The following is a 19,922-nucleotide window of genomic DNA, read 5'->3' as shown; positions in this document are numbered from 1 at the left end:
AAAAAAGTATACTCAATTATTACTCCATTTTTAATTTTGTCAATAAAAAACTGTGGAATTTGTTTGCTCCCTTGTTAGAGAAGAAAGTCTTCTCATGAATTTTGCTTCTTGGCTAGTAAAGCCTACAGTATTTACTGTTTGATTTTTTACAGAAAAACATTTTTGACCGCTTGTCTAGGTAGCGATCACAGGCTTTGAACTAGAGCATTGACCACTGCCCAGGTCCCACACTGCTTGCTAGGCAGGACATATGTGAGACTGATCCAGGTAGCACTGCTGCTGCTGCTGCTGCTGCTGTGCTGCTAAGTCACTTCAGTCATGTCCGACTCTGTGCGACCCCATAGACGGCAGCACACCAGGCTACCCCATCCCTGGGATTCTCCAGGCAAGAACACTGGAGTGGGTTGCCATTTCCTTCTCCAGTGCATGAAAGTGAAAAGTGAAAGTGAAGTCGCTCAGTCGTGTCCGACTCTTCGCGACCCCATGGACTGCAGCCTACCAGGCTCCTCCATCCATGGGGTTTTCCAGGCAAGAGTATTGGAGTGGGGTGCCATTGCCTTCTCCCAATAGCACTGCAAATACTTTGAAATTTTAACTGGTATTGTTAAAAAAAAAAAAAAAACACGAAGACAGTTTGGCACTGTGTCCTGAACCAATCCTGGTTGAATGCCTGTTATGTTAGAACATAACAAAACAAAATCAACAATCTCTTTGAATTTAAACAAAAGCAACTTGCCAGGTGGCAAAGTGGTAAAGGATCCACTTGCCACTGCAGGAGACCCAAGAGACATGGGTTTGATCCCTAGGTCAGGAAGATCCTCTGGAGCAGGAAATGGCAACCCACTCCAATATTCTTGCCTGAAAAAGTCCATGGACAGAGAAGTCTGGTGGGCTACAACCCATGGGGTTGCAAAGAGTTGGGCATAACTGAGAGATTGAGCACAGATAGGAGCCAGATGACATAAATTTTAAAAATGTTCAGGACACAGTCTAAAATTACTCAGCATATGAAGAACTTTGGAAATCTCAACTTACAAGAGAAAAGACAACAAATGCCAAACCTTGAGTGACACAGTTGTCACATTTATCAGACAACATTAAAGCAGCTATCATAACCATGCTTCATGAAGTAAGGGCAAACACACTTCAAACAAATGGAAAGATAGACAATCTCAGCATAAAAATAGAAAACATAAAGAGCTAAAAGAGTACTTTCAGACTGAAAGAGTAACTGAAATTTAAAATCCACTGATGAGCTTAATGGCAGAATAGAAATGATAGAGGAAAGGGTTATTAACCTTGTAGATAAATCACTAGAGATTATCTAGTGTGGACAACAGAGAGAATAAAAAACACGGGAAAAGATGTATAAAAAGAACCTCATGGACTGGTGTAAAAATACCAGAAAGAGAAAAAGAACTTAGAATAAAATATTTCATATTCAGTAAAGGACACTAGAAAACTCAAGAAACAGCAAACCCAAGCAAGATCAATTCAAAGACGTCTCTCCTAGACACATCATAATTAGACTTGTGAAAACTAGAAAGAATTCCAATACTGGCAATTGACAGGAAAAAAAATGGTATATATTATATATGGGAACAATAATTCAAATCTGTATATTTCTCATCAGAAACCAAGAATAATAGAAGGTTTTAAAGGGTTGAGGGAAAAGAAAGATCAACTCAGAATTGTAGCTCCAGTGAAAATATATCTTTGAGGGGAAAAGAAATGAAGACACTCTCAGATGAAGGAAACAGAATTCACCACCTGCAGACCTGCTCTATAAGTAATGCTTGTACTTCATATGAAGAATTAGAAAAAGATAAATAAAACTGTCCCTATTCAAAGATGAAATAATGATCTACATTGAAAATCCCATGTACTCTACAGGAAAGTTCCTGGAACTAAAGAAGTTTATTAAGGGATACAGGATAAAAGACCAACAACTCAGAATTCAATAGTACTTTTGTATACTAACAATGAACAATTGGAAGCTGAAATTAATGCAACAGTACCATTCACAGTAGTTTCAAATAACTAAGACAGTCCACCTTTAAGTAATATTAATGCATTTAATGTATGGTATAAGACCCACTGGCTTCCCTGGTGGCCGAGTGGTAAACAGTCCACCTGCCAGGAATCAAGACATGAGTTCGATCCCTGAGTGAGAAAGATAACCTGGAGAAGGAAATTACAACCCACTCCAGTATTCTTGCCTGGGAAATCCCATGGACAGAGGAGTCTGGTGGGCTGAAGTCCATGGAGTCACAAAAGAGTCAGACACAACTTAGCAACTAAACAACAACATATAAGACCCATGCAACAGTATACTCTCGGTTTCTCCCTCCCAGCTTTTGTGCTATTGTTATTATACATTTAATTTATACATATGTACCCAGAGAAGGCAATGGCAACCCATTCCAGTACTCTTGGCTGGAAAATCCCATGGATGGCAGAACCTGGTGTCCAGGCTGAAGCAACTTAGCAGCAGCATGTTATAAATACCAGAGAGCAGTTTGGGGTTCACAGCAAAATTAAGAGGAAGATAAAGAAATATCTCACACACTCCCTGCCCCTACACTGCATAACTTCCCCCATTATCAACACAGCACACATCAACAGGCCCCACTTGAGAGGTACATTTGTTACATTGACACATCATTAGCAGCCAAAGTCCATAGTTTACATTATGTACACTCTTGGTGGTTTACATTCTGAATTAAGGCAAATTTATAATGGCATGTGTCCATAGTTATAGTACGATACAGAGCATTCTCAGTGCCATAAAACCCCTCTGTGCTCTGCCTGTTCATCCCTCTCCCCCAACTCCTGGCAGCCAGCAACTTTTTACTGTCTCTGTAGTTGTGTCTTTTCCAGAATGTCATACAGATGGAATCATTCAGTATGTAGCCTTTCCAGATTGGCTACTTTGTCCTAGTGAGATATATATATATATATGTAAACTCCCTCCATTTTTTTTATGACTCGATAGTTCATTTGTTTTTAGTGCTGAATAAATATTCCATTGTCTGGTTGTACTACATTTATTCACATCGTTATTTGTCCATTTACATTCTAATGAACCTCTTGGTTGCTTCCGAGTTTTGTCTGTTATGAGTAAAGCTGCTATAAACATCTATATGCAAGTTTTTATGTGGACATAAGTTTTAAGCTTTTGGGTAAATGTCAAGGAGTGTGATTACTGGACCATAGGTTAAGAATATGTTTAGTCTTCTAAGAAACTGCCAGTTTGTGTTCTAAAGTGGCTTTGCCATTTTGCATTTCCCCTAGCAATAAATGAGAGTTTGTGCTGCTACACATCCTCACTAGCAATTAGTTTTGTCAGTGTTACAGATTTAGGCCATTTTCATAGGTGTGGTGGAGTAGGAAGTGGCAACCCACTCCAGTATTCTTGCCTGGAGAATCCCATGGACAGACCATGGGGTCGCAAAGAGTTAGACACAACTGAGCAATTAAGACACACACACACACACACACACACACACACACACACACACAGAGGTGTGCAGTGGTATCTCATTGTTTTAATTTGCATTTTCTTGATGACGAAGATGTGGGCATCTTTTCATATGCTTATTTGCCATCTGTATGTCTTCTTTAGAAATGTGTCTGTCTGTTAAGATCTTTAGTCCATTTTTTAAATCAGGTCATTTGTTTTCATATTGTTGAGTTGTCAGGGTTCTTTGTATATTTTTGATAATCTTTTATCAGATATGGGTTTTGCAAATATTCTCTCCCAGTTTGTGAGGTATCTTCCAGTTCTCTTGACATTGTCTTTTGCAGAGCTGAAGTTTTTTAATGAAATCCACCTTATCAATTATTTCTTCCATGGATAGTGCATTTGGTGTTGTGTTTAAGGAGTAATCATTATACTCAAGGTCATCCAGGTTTCCTCCTATTTATCTTCTAGGAGCTTTATAGTTTTGCACTTTGCATTTTGAGTTAATTGTTGTGAAAGGTATAAAGCCTGTATCCAGATTCATTTTTTTGCATATCTAGTTGTTCCAGGCTATCTTCAAGCATGTATTGAAAAGGTTATCATTGCTCCATTTCATTGCCTTGATTCTTTTGTCAGAGATCAATTGATTGTATTTATATGGGCTCTGTATTCTGTTTTACTGATCTACTTGTCTATTTCTTTTTGCCAATACCACACTCTCTTCATTACAGTAGCTTTATAGTAAGTCTTGAGAACAGATAGAATCGGTCTTCAGCTTTGTCCTTCTTCATTTCTGTGTTTTCCGTTCTGGATCTTTTGCCGCTACACATTAACTTTAGAATCAGTTTCTCAATATCCACAAAATAGCATGTTGGGATTTTTTAAAACTTTATTTATTTATTTTAATTGGACGCTAATTACTTCACAGTATTGTAGTGGTTTTTGCCATACATTGACATGAATCCACCATGAGTGTACATGTGTCCCCACATCCTGAACCCCCTCCCACCTCCCTCCCCATCCCATCCCTTAGGGCTGTCCCTGTGCACTGGTGTTGAGTGCCTGTTTCATGCATCTAACTTGGACTGGTGATCTGTTTCACATATGATGGTATACATGTTTCAGTGCTATTCTCTCAAAGCATCCCACCCTCGCCTTCTCCCACAGAGTCCAAAAGTCTGTTCTTTATATCTGTATCTCTTTTGCTGTCTTGCATATAGGATAATTGTTACCATCTATCTAAATTCCATATATATGCATTAATATACTGTATTGGTGTTTTTCTTTCTGACTTACTTTATTCTGTATAATAGGTTCCAGTTTCATCCACCTTATTAGAACTGACTCAAATACATTCTTTTTAATAGCTGAGTAATATTCCATTGTGTGTATGTACCACAGCTTTCTTATCCATTCATCTGCCAATGGACATCTAGGTTGCTTCCATGTCCTAGCTGTTGTAAACAGTGCTTCAATGAACAATGGGGTACATGTGTCTCTTTCAATTCTGGTCTCCTTGGTGTGTATGCCCAGCAGTGGGATTGCTGGGTCGTATGGCAGTTATATTTCCAGTTTTGTAAGGAATCTCCACACTGTTCTCCATAGTGGCTGTACTAGTTTGCATTCCTACCAACAGTGTAAGAAGGTTCCCTTTTCCCCACACCCTCTCCAGCATTTATTGTTTGTAGACTTTTTGACAGCAGCCCATTCTGACCACCATAGATGGCACCTCATTGTGGTTTTGATTTGCATTTATCTTATAATGAGTGATGTTGAGCATCTTTTCATGTTTTGTGTTTGTTAGCCATCTGTATGTCTTCTCTGGAGAAATATCTGCTGAGTTCTTTGGCTCATTTTTTGATTGGGTCATTTATTTTCCTGATATTTAGCTACATGAGCTGCTTGTATATTTTTGAGATTAGTTGTTTGTCAGTTGCTTCATTTACTATTATTTTCTCCCATTCTGAAGGCTGTCTTTTCACCTTGTGTATATTTTCCTTCATTGTGCAAAAGCTTTTAAGTTTAATTAGGTCCCATTTGTTTATTTTTGCTTTTATATCCATTACTCTGGGAGGTGGGTCATAGAGGATGCTGCTGTGATTTATGTCAGAGAGTGTTTTGCCTCTGTTTTCCTCTAAGAGTTTTGTAGTTTCTGGTCTTATATTTATATCTTAAATCCATTTTGAGTTTATTTTTGTGTATGGTGTTAGAAAGTGTTCTAGTTTCATTTTTTTACAGGTGGTTGGCTAGTTTCCCCAGCACCACTTGTTAAAGAGATTGTCTTTCGTCCATTGTATATTCTTGCCTCCTTTGTCAAAAATAAGGTGTCTGTAGATGCGTGGATTTATCCCTGGGCTTTCTATTTTGTTCCATTGACCTATATTTCTGTCTTTGTGCCAATACCGTACTGTCTCGATGACTGTAAGTGTTGTAGTATAATCTGAAGTCAGGCAGGTTGATTCCTCCAGTTCTGTTCTTCTTTTTCAAGATTGCTTTGGCTATTTAAGGTTTTTTTGTATTTCCATACAAATTGTGAAATTATTTTTTCTAGTTCTGTGAAAAATACCATTGGTAGCTTGATAGGGATTGCATTGAATCTATAGATTGCTTTGGGTAGCATACTCATGTTCACTATATTGATTGTTCTGATCCATGAACATGGTATATTTCTCCATCTATTTGTGTCCTCTTTGATTTCTTTCATCAGTGTTTTATAGTTTTCTATATATAGGTCTTTTGTTTCTTTAGGTAGATTTCTTCCTAAGGATTTTACTCTTTTCATCACAATGGTGAATAGAATTGTTTCCTTAACTTCTTTTTCTGTTTTCTCATTATTAGTGTATAGGAATGCAAGGGATTTCTGTGTATTAATTTTGTATCCTGCAACTTTACTATATTTATTGATTAGCTCTAGTAATTTTCTGGTGGTGTCTTTAGGGTTTTCTGTGTAAAGGATCATGTCATCTGCAAAAAGTGAGAGTTTTACTTCTTCTTTTCCAATCTGGGTTCCTTTTATTTCTTTTTCTTCTCTGGTTGCTGTGGCTAGAACTTCCAAAACTATGTTGAATAGTAGTGGTGAGGGTGGGCACCCTTGTCTTGTTCCTGACTTTAGGGGAAATGTTTTCGATTTTTCATCATAGATGATAATGTTTGGTATGGGTTTATCATATCAGGTTGGGATTTTGATTGGGATTATGTTGAATCTGTAGTTCAAGTTGTGAATTAACAACTTAACGATACTGTCTTCTTATCCATGAAAACAGAATACCTCTTCATTTAGTTAATTCTTTTTTTTTTACTTTGTTCATCAGTTTTGTAGTTTTCCTCATATTTATCTTCTACCTGAGATTTATACCTAAGCATTTCATTTTGCATTGTGCTAGTGTAAATAGTTGGAGAAGGCAATGGCACCCCACTCCAGTACTCTTGCCTGGAAAATCCCATGGACAGAGGAGCCTAGTAGGCTGCAGTCCATGGGGTCGCGAAGAGTCAGACACGACTGAGCGACTTCACTTTCACTTTTCCCTTTCATGCATTGGAGAAGGAAGTGGCAACCCACTCCAGTGTTCTTGCCTCCAGTGTTCTCCCTTGGAGAATCCCAAGGACTGGGGAGCCTGGTGGGCTGCTGTCTTTGGGGTCGCACAGAGTCGGACATGACTGAAGTGACAGCAGCAGCAGCAACAGCAGTGTAAATAGTATTTTTATTTCAAAATCTATCTGTTGGTTTCTACTGTACTGGAAAGCAGTTGACTTTTGTCAGCCTTGTATGCTACAACGTTGGCTATAATTGCTTAGTTTTAGGAGGATTTTGTTGATTCTTCTGGATTTTCTACATAGAAAATCATATCTTCTGTGTACAAGGACAATTTTATTTCTTCTTTTCCAGGCTGTATACCTTTTATTTACTTTCCTTGTCATAATGCATTAGTTAGCATTTCCAATATGATGTTGAAAAGGAGTGGTGAGAGGATATTCTTGCCTTGTATCTGAACTTAGTGGGAAAACTCAAGTTTATCAACATTAAGTATGATGCCAGCTGTAGGTTTTTTGTAGATATTCATATCAAGTTGAGGAAGTTCCCTCTATTCTTATTTTACTGGGAGTTTTTTTAATCATAAATATATGTGGAATTTGTCAAATACTTTTGCAAGATCTATTGATATGATAATTTTTAAACCTGTTGATGTGATGGGCCACATTTATAGATTTTTTTTAATGTTGAATCAGCCTTTCATATCTGAGATAAATCCCATTTGATTGAAGATTTTTGCATCTATGTTCATAAAAGAGGTTGGTCTACATTTTTTTTTCTTGTAATGTCTTTGGTTTTGATATTAGAGTAATGCTGCCTCATAGAATGTGTTAAGAATTCCCTCTGCTTCTGTCCTCTGAAAAAGGTTGTAGAGAGTTGGTATAATTTCTTCCTGAAGTGTTTGCTAGAATTCACCAGTGAACCCATCTGGGCCTTGTGCTTTCTGCTTTGAAAGATCTTACTAATTATCAGTTCAGTTTATTTAATAGTTAAAAGCCTATTCAAGTTGTCTATTTCTTCTTATGTGAGATTTGGCAGATTGTGTCTTAAAGAATTGCTCCATTTCATCTAGGTTATTACACTTGTGAGTGTAGTTGTTCATAATATTCTTTGACTATTCTTTTAATGTCCATAGGATCTATAGTGATATACTGTCTTTCATTTTTGGTGTGAGTTATTTCTGCCATCTGTTTTGGGGTTTTTTTCACTTAATTATTTGTCTAAAGACTTACTGATTTTAGTGATCTTTTAAAAGAACTAGCTTTTTGTTTCATTGATTTTTCTCTATTGTTTTCTGTTTTCAGTTACACTGATTTCTGCTCTACTTCATATTATTTCTTCTTTTCTGCTTACTTTAGAATTAATTTGCTCTTCTGTTTCTAGTTTCCTAAATTAGATACTTAGGTGACTGATTTTAGATTTCTTTTTTCTAACGTATGCATTCAATGCTATAAATTTCCCTCTAAGCACTGCTTTCACTGCATCCCACAAAGTTTAGTATGTTATGTTTTCATTTTTATTTAATTCAAAATGTATTTAATTTTATCTTAAGATTTCTTCTTTGACGCATCTTTTATTTAGAAGTGTGGAGTTTATTACTCTGTGTATTCTGGGATTTTCCAGTTATCTTTCTGTTACTGATTTCTAATTTACTTCCATTATGTTCTGAGGGAAGACAGCTTATGATTTATATGATTTCTAGTTTTTCAGTTTGTTAACATGTGTTTTATGGCCCAGAATGTGATCTTTCTTGGTTAATATAAGGTTAATTTTTATGCTAAGATGTGAGATTTGTGCTAAAGTTCTTTTTTTTTGCTCACATATGTCTAGTTGTTGCAACACTATTTGTTGAAAAGATTATCCTTTCTACTCAATTAACTTTTCATTTGTAAAAACCTCAGTTGATCATATTTTGTCTTGATATATTTCTGGATTCATGTTTTTCTGTTGCTCTGCATATCCATTCTCCACTAATACCGCATTGTCTTGATTAATGTAGCTTTACAGTAAGTCTTAAAACCATGTTATATGAGCTATCCAACTTTGTCTTCTTCAAAATTATTGTGAGCATTTTAGTTCCTTCTTCTTCCTATGTAGGAAACTGAGTCTCAGATGGAAAGGTAAACGTTATAGAAAGGCATATATAACATAACTAAGAAATTTTACTTTGTTATGTTTGCCTTTTAATATGTTATATTAAAATTGTTCTTGATTAGAGGGTCTCCCGTATACTCATCGATGTTCTGGTAAATTCTTCAGCCTCCCTTCAAGTTGCACTGACTTCGCATAATATTCACTCTATGACTTATATGCACTTCAAGAAAAAATATATTAAATTAGGGTTAGCAGAATCCTTTCATGATAGCACCTCTGCTGAATGGAGAACAAGAGATAGAAGGTGAGATTCTGAGTATTACCCTCAATCCTGTGTCTGCACCTATCTGTCTCTGCCTCTATATGAGTAGTTCTCTTAAAAGATCTGCAGTCTCACAGGCAGGTTCAAGACTACCTGTTTTTCTTTTCTTTAATTTAAAACTTTTTATTTTATATTGGAGTATAGCTGATTAACAATGTTGTGATAGTTTCAGGTGAACAGCAAAGTGACTCAGCCATACATATACATGTATGTATTCTCCTCCAAACTCCCCTCCCATCTAGGCTATCACATAACACTGAGCAGAGTTCCCTGTGCTATACAGCAGATTACCCACTTTTAAATATAGCAGAGTGTACCTGTCCATTCCAAAGGAGTCTTACTTTAAATAGTGGAAAAGCAATTCAGTTCAGTTCAGTCGCTCAGTCATGTCCGACTCTTTGCAACCCCATGAATCGCAGCACACCAGGCCTCCCTGTCCATCACCAACTCCCGAAGTTCACTCAGACTCACGTCCATCAAGTCAGTGATGCCATCCAGCCATCTCATCCAATATAAAGCTTAAATTTACCAACATAACCATTTTAAATGTACAGTTCCGTTAATCACCCTTTGTACTGATGTTTGACAAGTAATTACAATAAGGCAAGGCAAGCAATCACTCAGTCATGTCTGACTCTTTGCAATCCCATGGACTGTAGTCTATCTACCAGGCTTCTCTGTCCATGGGATTTTCCAGGCAAGACTACTGGAGTGGGTTGCTATTTCCTTCTCCAGGGGATCTTCCTGATGCAGGGATCAAACCCAGGTCTCCTACATTGCAGGCAGACGCTTTACCCTCTGAGCTACCAGGGAAGCACTTATAAAATACTCTGTATCTTCTATTTTTCAGAAACCTGAATGCCAGCCTAGGTTTGCTTTAGCAGTTAAAAAGTAGAAAACTTTTGAGAAGAACTCTTTTAGGATTCCTGAGAAGAAAGACCTATTCTAGGACTCCTAGCCTAGTGTGGTAATTAGTTATCCTTCTACCTTCTTTATCAATTCATTCTTTCTTGGAACTATTCCTTTTCTCCCACTGGGGTAAGAATAATATATAGGGATATAAAGAATCAGAGTATAACTCACTCAGTCATGTCTGACTCTTTGCGACCCCATGGACTGTAGCCCACCAGTCTCATCTGTCCATGAGATTTTCCAGGCAAGAATACTGGGTGGATTGCCAGTTTCTTCTCCAGGGGATCTTCCTGACCCGGGGATTGAACCCATGTCTCCTGCATTGCAGACAGATTCTTTACCATCTGAGCCACCAGGGAAACCTCAAAGAATCATGAGAAGGAAATTTTTTTATTTTTCTTTTTTAATTGGAGGAAAATTGCTTTAAATGTTGTGATGACTTTTGCTGTACAATAACACAAATCATCCATAAAACTTATATCCCTTCCCTCTTGAGTGTCCCTCCCCTCCCCATCTCACTCCTTTAGATCATCACAGAGCCACCTGTCTGGGTTCTCTGTGTTATATAGCAACTTCTCACCAGCTGTCTGTTTTACAAATGTAGTGTATATATATATATATATCAATGCTACTTTCCCCATCCATCCCAGTCTTTTCTTCCCCCACTTTTCCACAAGTCCATTCTCTATAGCTGTGTCTCCACTCCTTCCCTGCAAATAGGTTGTTGTTGTTCCGCTGCTCAGTTGTGTCGGACTCTTTGCGACCCCATGGAATGTAACACGCCTGGCTTCCCTGTCCTTCACGAAGTCCCAGAGCTTGCTCAAACTCATGTCCATCGAGTCCGCAATGCCATCCAACCATTGCACCCTCTGTTGTCCCCTTCTCCTCCTGCTTTCAATCTTTCCCAACATAACGGTCTTTTCTAATGAGTCGGCTCTTCGCTTCAGGTGGCCAAAGTACTGGAGCTTCAGCTTCAGTATCAGTCCTTCCAATGAATATTCAGGTCTGATTTCCTTTAGGATTGACTGGTTTGATCTCCTTGCAGTCCAAGGGAATCTTAAGAGTCTTATCCAACACCACAGTTCAAAGGCATCAATTCTTCAGCATTCAGCCTTCTTTATGGTCCAACTCTCACATCCATACATGACTACTGGGAAGAAACCATAGCTTTGACTATATGGACCTTTGTTGGCAAAGTAATGTCTCTGCTTTTTAAAAAGCTGTCTAGGTTACTCTTAACTTTCCTTCCAAGGAGCAAGCGTCTTTTAATTTCGTGGCTGCAGTCACCATCTGCTGTGATTTTGGAGCCCAAGAAAATAAAGTCTGTCACTGTTTCCATTGTTTCCCCACCTATTGGCCATGAAGTGATGAGACTGGATGCCTTGATCTTAGTTCTCTGAATGTTGAGTTTTAAGCCAACTTTTTCACTCTCCTCTTTCACCTTCATCAAGAGGCTCTTTAGTTCCTCTTCACTTTCTGCCATAAGAGTGGTGTCATCTGCATATCTGAGGTTATTGATATATCTCCTGGCAATCTTCTTTCCAGCTTGTGCTTCATCCAGCCCGGCATTTCACATGATGTACTCTGCATATACGTTAAATAGGCAGGGTGACAATATACAGCCTTGACGTACTCCTTTCCCAGTTCTGAACCAGTCTGTTCTTCCATGTCTGGTTCTAACTGTTGCTTCTTGATGTGCATGCAGGTTTCTTAGGAGGCAGGTAAAGTAGTCTGGTATTCCCATATCTTTAAGAATTTTCCACAGTTTGTTGTGATCCACACAGTCAAAGGCTTTAAAATAATCAATGAAGCAGAAGTAGATGTTTTTCTAGAACTCTCTTGCTTTTTCTATGATCCAATGGATGCCAGCAATTTGGTCTCAGATCCTCTGCCTTTTCTAAATCCAACTTGAACATCTGAAAGTTTATGGTTCACGTACTGTTGAAACCTGGCTTGGAGAATTTTGAGCATTACTTTACTGGCGTGTGAGATGAGTGCAATTGTGCAGTAGTTTGAACATTCTTTGGCATTGCCTTTCTTTGGGATTGGAATCATAACTGACCCTTTCCAGTCCTGTGACCACTGCTGAGTTTTCCAAGTTTGCAGGCCTATTGAGTGCAGCACTTTCACAGCATCATCTTTTAGAATTTGAAATAACTCAGCTAGAATTCCATCACCTCCATTAGCTTTGTTCATAGTGATGCTTTCCTAAGGCCCACCTGACTTTGCATTTCACAATATCTGTCTCTAGGTGAGTGATCTGGGAAAAAACCACTGTGGTTATCTGGGTCATTAAGATCGCTTTTGATTAGTTTTTCTATGTATTCTTGCCACCTTTTCTTAATCTATTCTGCTTCTGTTAAATCCATACCATTTCTGTCCTTTTTTATGCCCACCTTTGAATGAAATTTTGCCTTAGATCTCTAATTTTCTTGAAGAGATCTCTAGTCTTTCCCATTCTATTGTTTTTCTCCATTTCTTTGCATTGATCACTTAGGAAGGATTTCTTATCTGTTCTTGCTATTCTTTGGAACTCTGCATTCAGATGGGTATAGCTTTCCTTTTCTCCTTCGCCTTTCCCTTCTCTTCTTTCTCAGCTATTTGTAAGGCCTCCTCGTGCAGCCATTTTGCCTTTTTGCATTTCTTCTATATTCCATATATAAGCATTGCAATATGATACTTGTTTTTCTCTTTCTGACTTACTTCACTTACAGACTCTAGATTCATCCATCTCACTAGAACTGACTCAAATTCATCCTTCTTTACAGTTGAGTAATATTCCATTGTATATATGTACCACATCTGCTTTATCCATTCATCTGTCGATGGACATCTAGGTTACTTCCCTATGTCCTAGCTATTGTAAATAGTGCTGCTCTGAGCATTGTAGTACTTGGGTCTGTTTCAGTTATGGTTTTTTCAGGGTATATGCTCAGTAATGGGATTGCTAGGTCATATGGTAGTTTGATTCCTGGTTTTCTAAGGAGTCTGTATACTGTTCTGCATAGTGGCTGTATCAATTTACATTCCCACCAACAGTGCTAGAGGGTTCACTTTTCTCCACACCCTCTCCAGCATTTATTGTTTCAGGCTTTTTATGATGGCAGTTCTTACTGGTGCAAGGTGATACTTCATTGTCATTTTCATTTGCATCTCTCTAATAATTAGTGATTTTGAGCATCTTTTCATGTGTTTATTAGCCATCTGTACATAAGAAAGATTATAAACAAATATTCCCTATAAATATAGATGTTTTAAACCCTAAAGTAATTATATAAATCTAGTTTAAGAGTAAATATAAAGAATAATTCTATGTACCCAAGCAGAATATATTCTAAGAATTAAAACTTGGTTGCTATATATTTTGGAAGCCAGAAATAGAATATATCTCAATAATATATCAAAGATAAAAATGTATATTATCATTTCAGTCTGTACTTAAAAGTTATTTACTTGGTAGAATTAATTTTTCATTTCTGATTTCAGTAACCCAAAAGAGAAAACACTTCTTAATGTAATGAAGAATATCTAGATGGGAAATACTTAATAGTGAAAAAAATAGAATAATTCCTTTTAGATCAGAATTGTACAAAGGTGCCTATGAAAATTGTAGTTTTAGCGTTTCCCTGGAAGTTCTAGCCAATACAATAATATAAGAAAAAGTAATACAAATATGGGAAAATAATAAACCTTATGATTATCTATATTAAATATAACTGTTCACCCATAAAACCCATAAAAATCTATTGAAAAAATAGTCTTAAAAATTAAGAGAGTTCAACAATATTCAGAACTCAATTACTGTAAATCTTGATACTAATATTAGCTATTTTAAAAATATAATGGGTAGGGGAGAGTTCATTTATAGGAGCAGTGAAAAAACTCAGAAATGTCTAATAATAAATCTGGAAATTTATGGAAGCTTCCTGTAAATTTATTTCCTAGCTAAGATGATTCATTGAACACTTTTATTTATCTCTGCTATTTCCTGAGACGCCAGTAAGATGAGAGTAAATTAATGTATTTAAAAGCGTAAATCCACAAAAGAAATGGGAGAAGAGTCATCAATGTACCAGAGATTTTTATACATTTTGGAAAATGGAAAATGAATGGAGGATTAGTAACTTATTAGGCAGGACAGAGGAAGCTACCGCAGAGAAAGCACTGAGAAGGCTTTACAAATGAAGAGAGACCTTTGAAACGTCTGGGAATTAGAAGCAACATGAACAATAAACAGTGGTGATGTGGGGTAGAACTAAAAATAGTATGAGGTAGACTTCTGAAGCAAGAATCCAAAAACCTAGTACTCCTGCCACAGTCCAGGTATGGAATATAAGTCCCAGCCAACAGACTAGAGATGAATTCTCTGCATAAATTCAGTAGAAGAGAAGACTCAGGAATGGTGTGGACTTTGGAAGATTCCAGGTAGCCCCAATGCAGGAGATATAAGCAACACAGGTTCAATCCCTGGGTTGGGAGGATCCCCTGGAGGAGGGCATGACAACCCACCCCAGTATTCTTGCCTGGAGAACCCCATGGACAGAGGAGCCTGGCGGGCTATAGTCCAAAAGGTTGCAAAGAGTCGGACACTACTGAAGTGACCTAGCATGTACAGGTAGCGCTGAAAAGGGGATGAACTCAAAGTCTACAAATGGAGAAAAGTCACCCTCCTTCCCTGTTGCAGAAGTAGACCAAATCTCTGTCCCAGAACACTGAAAGTCTCTTCTCCAAGAAGCTTAATAGTCCCAGAGGAAAGACCTCCAAATTCAGATATAAAATGGTGCACCCACTTTGGAGAACAGTGTTGACAGTGCCTTAAAAAGTTAACCATAGAGTTTATCATCCAGTCCTTAGGTGTCCACCCAAGAGAGATGAAAACATATGTTTACTAAAAGCACATAAATGACTATTCAACGCAGCACTATTCACAGTTGCCAAAAGAAACAGCCCAATATCTATCATGTGATGAACAGATAAATAAAATGTGGTATATCCGTGAGTGTATACATGCTAAGTCACTTCAGTTGTGTCTGACTCTGCGACCCTATGGATTGTAGCCTGCCAGGCTCCTCTGTCCATGGGATTCTCTAGGCAACAATACTGGATTGGGTTGCCATACCCTCCTCCAGGGGATCTTCCCAACCCAGGGATTGAACCCGCATCTCCTGCGTCTTCTGCATTGCAGGCAGATTCTCTACTACTGAGCCACCAGGGAAGCCTGGTATATCCATACTGTGGCATGTTATTTGGCAACCACAAGGAGTGAAATAGACAGTGACTGCTGATGGCTACAGGGTTTCTTGGGAGGGGGCAGGCAAGGAGATGCTCTCAAATTATGATAGTTGCACAGCACTGTTAAACTAAAAACCACTTGGTTGTAATGATTTAGATAGGTTCACTTTTCTGTATGTATGTTTTACTTCAATAAAGCAGTTTAAAGTTTATAAGGAAGCAGTCAGCCACATTGAATGCTGGAGAGACATGTAAAGCAAGGACTATAAAGTGTCCGTTGGATTTAGCAGCACAGAAGTCATTGCTGAATTTGCTGAGTTCAATTTTAGTAGAGTAGTAGAAGATGAAAGCCAGGTTGGAAAAAATTGAGAAGTGGCGTGGTTATGGAAATGTGTAAATGTCTTAAGTGCTCTTAGTTATCTAGTAAACAGGAAAAGATTGAAGGTTCTAGAGTGGAGAGTCAATACTAAAAGGTTCCTGAGAAGTACAGATGGAGTGATTAGCCCTGTCTAAGAGAAGGATCCCTTCCTTTAATGTAAAAGGAGGAAATGATAAATGCTGAAACACTTGGAAAGTGACAAAGGGAAGACAGTTTTTCTTTTTTGACCCCTTTTTCTGAAATGGGAAGCAAGACCATCTGTTTAGCCTAAGTTGTGAAAAGGGAAATGGGAAGAGCAGAGCAGCTGATTAGAGAAGTAACAGTAGCTCTGTCAGAAAATGTTTAGCACCCACTTAGAGTTAGTGACTGGGAATCTATATTGGATCTGTTGTTTGTATGTTGGCTAGTTTCTTTAATCTTGTGTTTTTTTACACTAAGTTTACCAACTATAAGTCACAGAAAAGACAGACATTTGGTTCATGCAGTGTTATGATTTTCCCAGATGTCAGAGGCAGATAAAAATACAGGGGACGTGTTTTTAGTAGCATTGCCAAAAGAGTTTTGGGAATGCTAGGCCATGAAATTCAAGTTAAATAAGAGAGAAAAGGGTTGGGAAGAATGTATGCTATTAATGGTCCCACCAGTACAGAGATTTGAGCTGTCTTGTTCACAACTTTGTTCCCAGTTCTTAGAACAATGATTGTTTGAGTTAATGGTCCGTTGAGACCAGTGGGCAGAGATGGTAGGAGTAGCTGAAAAAACAAGCTTGAGGGTAAGATGTGGGCGTCAGGAAGTAGTGGGATGTTTGAATTACTCAATTCAGAAGAGAGGCTGTTCACAAGCTCTAGGATATAAAAAGAAAGATTTGCTGAGAAAAAAATTTTTTTTTCCTTTTTTGACCATACCCCACAGCTTGTGGGATCTTAGTTCCCTGACCAGGGATTGAACCTGGGCCCATGGCAGTGAGAGCACCAAGTCTTAACCACTGGACAATCAGGGAATTCCCTGAGAAAGTCTTTGACCTGAGAGGTCAAAGAACTCAGAGTACTGGTTGCATGCCATTCATGTAATGTTGACATTAGCAAGCATGATGGTAACAGTGAACTGAAGGAGAAGGCTAAATCAAGATTGAGAGAGAGTGGGTGGATGGATGACATAGATGCGGAAAGGTTAAGGGTGGTATAGCACATGACAGGATCCTCAGAGCAGTAGGAGAATAATGATCAGAAAGCAAAAATGGAAGCAATGATGGTCCAAATACTACCTCTTGACCCTAAAATTCACTGGGTGTGTTGAGTATAAACAGTTCTCATTGAGAAGAATGTAGGGGAGGCATTGACCTCAGGAAAGAGCCAGGTTTCAGTTAAAACAGGGGATGGAGGAAGTACTCTAAGAAGAGGACAAAATACAGCTGAGTATCTCATAAGACGAAAGTTCCAGAAGCCCTAGGGGCATGGGAAGTGTTGGGTAAAAAGAGGGTAAAACTATAAAACGTCATAGGGATAGCAGTGTTCTGCTAACTTGGGATGAGTTGGAGTGGAAGATATCCTATAGGCATTGACTGATTTAGAAAAGAATGAGAGATACAGCTGGTTTAGTCTCAGAAGGGGCTTCCCGTGCAGCTCAGCTGGTAAAGAATCTGTCTGCAATGCAGGAGACCCCAGTTTGATTCCTGGGTTGGGAAAATCCCCTGGAGAAGGGAAAGGCCACCCACTCCAGCATTCTTGGGCTTCCCTGGTGGCTCAGCTAGTAAAGAATCTGCCTGCAATGCAGGAGACCTGGGTTCAATCCCTTGGTTGGGAAGATCCCCTAGAGAAGGTATCATTACCCATTCCCGTATTCTGGCCTGGAGAATTCCATGAACTGTACAGTCCATGGTGTCTCAAAAAGAGTCGGACACAACTGAGCAACGTGTTTTAAAAAAAAGTATTAAAGTCTCAGAAGACCTTGGACCTAACCTAAGCTGTCTTCAGTAAGGGATTGGTTAGCTCAATTAGAGTGCATCTGGAAGACCAAGGAACCTGAAGTCATGAAAAATGATATTATAAAAAATTTATACAGAAAAAATATTCTCAACATTTTAAGTGAAAAAATAGTTTACACAGTCCTTACGTATATTATCTTGTTTACAAAAGGAAAACAAAAATAGATGGATGAGTAATATTTTCATAATGTTTGCAGTATGTTGTAATTTTTTGAAAGACTGGCTTTTCAAAGATTGAAAAAGCTGCCTATAGAGGAAGGTGCTAAACTTAAGCCACAGAACTGTTCATTTTGTCAACAAATATTTAGCTCCAACCTTATGTCAGATCCCATTCTTGGCCCTGGAGATAATAACAGAAACAGAATAATGACCTTATTCTCATCACTGTTAAAAGAGAAAAGCAAATAAGCAAAATCTGAGCAAAGAGTGTCCGAAGGAGAGAATTCAGTGCACACACAGGCCCAGAGGTAGGAGTCAAGTATAACAGCAGGTTTGGGGCAACCCTGAGCAACTGGGTTGGTGGAGGGGAACAAGATTTGGACGGGAAAAAAGAAGAGTTCTGTTTTGATGCCTGTCACACCGCCAAGTGGAGATACCAGGCAACAGTTGAGTGTATGAGTTTGGAACTTGAGAGCAAGGTTAATATTAGAGGTATATACATTTAGGAGTCATTGACATTGATGTTATTAAAAGTCATGAGGATGAATGAAATTACCTAAGACATGAGAGCTAAGGATTAGTCTCTGGGACATTCCATCATTTAAAAAAAAAAGAGCAGAGAAGGGTAATCGGGAGAGGCCTAATGAACTCACCAAAGATAAAAAAAGAATGAAAGGGGAGAGCTCCTGCATCACACTTAGCTTTCTACCCAGTGCAGCTTATGGGATGGACTGTGAAATTGTTTCATTTCCTGGCCTTGTGCTAATATCCTCAGACACCATGTCAGACCATCCCTTTCTTAAATTGGTGGCATGGAGCCAAGTCAAAGCTTCAGAGGCTGCATCCTCCCCCAGATATCTAAATGTCCTGCTAGGTTCAGTTCAGTCGCTCAGTCATGTCCGACTCTGCGACCCCATGAATCGCAGCACGCCAGGCCTCCCTGTCCATCACCAACTCCTGGAGTTCACTCAAACTCAAGTCCATCAAGTCGGTGATGCCATCCAGCCATCTCATCCTCTGTCGTCCGCTTTTCCTCCTGCCCCCAGTCCCTCCCAGCATCAGGGTCTTTTCCAATGAGTCAACTCTTCACATGATGTGGCCAAAGTACTGGAGCTTCAGCTTTAGCATCATTCCTTCCAAAGAAATCCCAGGGCTGATCTCCTTCAGAATGGACTGGTTGGATCTCCTTGCAGTCCAAGGGACTCTCAAGAGTCTTCTCCAACACCACAGTTCAAAAGCATCGATTCTTCGACGCTCTGCTTTCTTCACAGTCCAACTCTCGCATCCATACGTGACCACTGGAAGAACCATAGCCTTGACTAGACGGACCTTTGTTGGCAAAGTAATGTCTCTGCTTTTGAATATGCTATCTAGGTTGGTCATAACTTTTCTTCCAAGGAGTAAGCGTCTTTTAATTTCATGGCTGCAGTCACCATCTGCAGTGATTTGGGAGCCCCCAAAAATAAAGTCTGACACTGTTTCCACTGTTTCCCCATCTATTTCCCATGAAGTGATGGGACCAGATGCTATGATCTTTGTTTTCTGAATGTTGAGCTTTAAGCCAACTTTTTCACTCTCCTCTTTCACTCTCATCAAGAGGCTTTTTAGTTCCTCTTCACTTTCTGCCATAAGGGTGGTGTCATCTGCATATCTGAGGTTATTGATATTTCTGCCAGCAGTCTTGATTCCAGCTTGTGCTTCTTCCAGTCCAGCGTTTCTCATGATGTACTCTGCATAGACGTTAAATAAGCAGGGTGACAATATACAGCCTTGACGTACTCCTTTTCCTATTTGGAACCAGTCTGTTGTTCCATGTCCAGTTCTAACTGTTGCTTCCTGACCTGC

General features: G+C 38.8%; 1 protein-coding gene and 1 non-coding gene across 4 annotated transcripts in view; one reads left to right on the top strand and one right to left on the bottom strand.

Moving 5' to 3' along the window:
- The window catches only part of KIAA1328 (KIAA1328 ortholog), a 433,299-nt gene that overhangs the window by 404,087 nt on the left and 9,290 nt on the right, over nt 1–19,922 (top strand). The gene's annotated exons all lie outside the window — the stretch shown is intronic.
- TRNAE-CUC lies at nt 16,862–16,934 on the bottom strand. The gene has a single exon. It is a non-coding gene; the product is annotated as a tRNA-Glu (tRNA).

This window comes from Capra hircus, chromosome 24 (assembly GCF_001704415.2).
Source record: "Capra hircus breed San Clemente chromosome 24, ASM170441v1, whole genome shotgun sequence".
In the NCBI taxonomy this organism is placed as follows: Eukaryota; Metazoa; Chordata; class Mammalia; order Artiodactyla; family Bovidae; genus Capra; species Capra hircus.
Note: the sequence above shows the minus strand (reverse complement) of the source record. Positions and strands in the feature narration are given on the sequence as shown.